Here is a 3406-nt window from a genome sequence, read left to right as displayed (position 1 = left end):
GACTCTGAGTTCTTTTTAGGTACATCTCGGTTTCGAGCCCTGGCTCCTGATCAGGATGTATCTCATTCGTTTTGTATCGCCACTCGTGCTATGCTGTGAGGGTGGCATCCGTTTCGAGAGTTCCTTGGCAGAGCTCTCCTTCACATTGTGGAGATCTTAGAGGATTGCTGTGGGGACCTCGCGTCCCTCGCCGCACTCGTCCTCTCCGGATCGGGGTCCACAGGAAGGAATAGCGCCAGAACCGATAATCTGCTGGCGAAGATGCATGTACTCTGGACCCAAACTCTCAAGGTACTGCACAACACGGATCTAATCCCTCTGACGGGCAGCCTCTGTGAGATCCGTGGTAAGTGGCATGTAAACATCAAGCTGCTGACAGAGGCCAACAAATTGGCTGTAATGGGTGGCAAGAGGAAGATCACCACGGCGGAAACGCACCCACTCAGAATAGGTAGAGCAGATCTGACTAATGTTTGCCACGCCAGAGTAAAGAAAAGTAACCTGATCCCATATCCGTTTCGTAGTAGGCAGAAGCATCAAGGGCCCAGAGACGTGAGGGGCCATACTCTGCCACAGAAGGGTGCAAACAAGAGCATCTTCCTGTTCCCATCGATCAAAGGTGGGATCCATCGTAGGAGGAGGATCACGACAAATGACTTGGGCTTTCCCACGGGCAATAAGATACTTCTCGACGGCTGCTTTCCAAGTAACATAGTTTGCCCCATCCAACTTAACAGTAGTGATATGTGGGAATGATCCATCCACAAAGAGAGATGATGATGAAGAAGATGCCAAAGAGGGTTTCGAACGAACACCAGGAGCCACTCCTGTGGAAGGATTGTCAAGCACCTCCTCCATAACAACAAGAAAGAAACAGACAATCCAAACCAAGACGAATAACAGGAGATAACAGAATAGGTGGGTAAACTAGGATAGGCCAAGAAAGCTAGACGCGGCTCCAAGAATGACGGGCATCGACGAAGCTTGACAAGAGGGAAGCCATGAGACACAGAGGGGAGCCGCAAAGACAAACAAGAATCAAAGTAGGGTAAGAGATGAAGATCTAACACATAATAAGAGGGAGAAAAGAGTGGTAGGGTTTACCAAGGGATGAAAGGAAGAGGTGGAAAAATGATGTGGGTTGAAAAACTTGGGGTGTGAGGCTTACCAGCAAACCTAGGAATTGGGGGCTAGAAAAAAAAAATTCCGATGCGAGGCGAAACACAGCCCTGGAAACTTATTTCCAGGAAAGTGATTTTGGGGGGGGGGGGGTCAGGGGGGTGCAAATCCTCGGTCCTGGAAAAAGTTTTCCAAGCTGGGGAGAAAATATTTTCCTGGAAAATTTGGGGGGGGGGGGGGCGGGGGGGTGCAAATCCTCGTTCTTGGAAAATAATTTCCGCCCAAGGTAGAAAATGTGTGGGGGGTTGCTGCGCGAGGGTACAGGACCAGGAGCTTTGCGCAGGGGAAGAGAGACGTGGCGGGAGGGAGGGGCTGCTGCCTTCGGCTCGGACAGAATGACGACTCCTCAGGAGGAAAAAGATGGTGTGCCGGTCTGCCTATGATGAAACTTGGCCCGGAGTTGGGTTTCGCGGCGGGGGGGGGGGGGGGGGCGGCGGAGAAGGTGGAGGCTGCTGGAGAACCCTAGGGATCAGAAAACCCTAAGGCTCTGATACCATGTTAGACGAAAGTTTAGACAGAGAAAATAAATGAGTTAGGGTTATCTCCCCCTAACTCATATCTTTATACTAAAACATAAAGGAATGTGCAAAGTCCTAAATGCCCTTAGGCAAGTTACATATTCCAACAAAATTAAAATTTTATTTATGTTTAATCTATGAGTAAAATAATGCTTGTACACAATAAACTTAATATAAATTACATACACGAATATAATGTATAATTATTATCAAAGAATTTGATGTATAACAAAAACATTCAGTAATAACAAAATGATGAACTAATAGTATATTCATGACAGCATATATGTTCAATAGACTAGCATAATGAAAGCATAATGGTGGTGCTGCGATTTTGAGGTGATTATAGAGCGGCGGTCGGGACTTAGAAGAGGAAGTGGCGTATGGGGGAAGATGGTAGAGGGGATCAGTAGCCGGAGGAGGAGCTCGAAATTTCTTCTACTTCTCTCCTCTCTCTTCTTGAAATCTCACAGCAAAAGAAAAAAAAATCCCTAAACACGAGAGGCGAGAAGTCGCTTTTGAGTCATGAAATCGCACTCCACTTCATTAATTAAAAGTTTTGACAAAAATACCCTTCAAGGAATTATAAACGTTATGAAAATTTGGAGGGTATTTTGGTAAAACAGTTTCGATCATGACTATCCAATGGATAACTGTTGCAAACCCATATCCAATCCGAAAATTTTTGGATCCAACATTTGATGATCCAAAATAGGCTCATGGATCCTATTGATATGTTTAGATCCTGTTCATTAACGTTTGGATTCAGAGGATCCATCGGACCGTCTGGATGCATTGACACCCCTAGGCAAGTATATCTAACATCCCTTGTGCTAGTGACATTAGTTGTCTCATGTATGTGATGGTCTGTATGAGACAGAATTTGGGTCATGCAGTCAGCGTAGTAAGTATAAACATGGCGAATCCAGGAAAAGAGCACTGGAATGCAATGAAGTGGACTCTCAGGTACTTACGGGGGACTATGAATTTTGGCTTGGTGTATGGCATAGGCAAAATTGAAGATGGGTTGACAGGATATGTGGACCCAGTCTATACAGGAGACTTGGATGAGAAGAGATCGAACACAGGATATTTGTTCACACAAGCAGTTGGGCCTGTCTCTTGGAAGGCTTCTTTTCAGTCGATGATTGCCTTGTCTAAGACAGAGGTAGAATATATGGCAGCATGTAAGGCTGCCAAGGTGGCCATTTGGATGGCTTGATTGGTTCGTGATATGGGACTAAAGCAGGGAGAAGCCTTGTTGCACTGTGACAGTCAAAGTGGAATATATTTAGCGAATAATCTATATAATGCCAGGACGAAACAAATACATGTGAGACATCATAAGATAAAAGAATGGGTGGAGGACATAAGCATCAACTTGAAGAAAATACATAAGACAATGCAGCAGATATGTTGACAAAATCAGTTACAGCAACCAAGTTCATGCATTGCTTGGACTTGGCTAATATTAGTCATTGTTAATGATTGGCGAGGCACCCACGGAGTGGGGTGGGCACCTCATGTGCACGAGGTGTGGAGCTGTGTTTCAAAGAGTACACAGCGGAGTATGATCTTCATATGGTTGTAGAATTGAAGCCATGGTGGAGATTGTTGTGCAGATGTCTCGTATTCTGACCCTAACGGACTAATGTGTGCAACGCACATGCGAGTCGAGCTAAGGGGAATTTTGAAAAATTCCTCTATGT

The 3406-nt window shown here is 45.4% G+C and overlaps 1 pseudogene; it reads left to right on the top strand.

Moving 5' to 3' along the window:
• The first annotated feature begins 2613 nt into the window (after positions 1-2613).
• LOC143888716 (secreted RxLR effector protein 161 pseudogene) lies at positions 2614-2919 on the top strand (annotated as a pseudogene).
• The last annotated feature ends 487 nt before the right edge of the window (positions 2920-3406 follow it).

Source organism: Tasmannia lanceolata, unplaced genomic scaffold (genome assembly GCF_043159265.1).
Source record: "Tasmannia lanceolata isolate RefF3 unplaced genomic scaffold, GAP_Taslan_0.1 ptg000012l, whole genome shotgun sequence".
In the NCBI taxonomy this organism is placed as follows: Eukaryota; Viridiplantae; Streptophyta; class Magnoliopsida; order Canellales; family Winteraceae; genus Tasmannia; species Tasmannia lanceolata.
The sequence above is the reverse complement of the archived record's forward strand: the minus strand, read 5'-3'. Positions and strand labels throughout refer to the sequence as shown.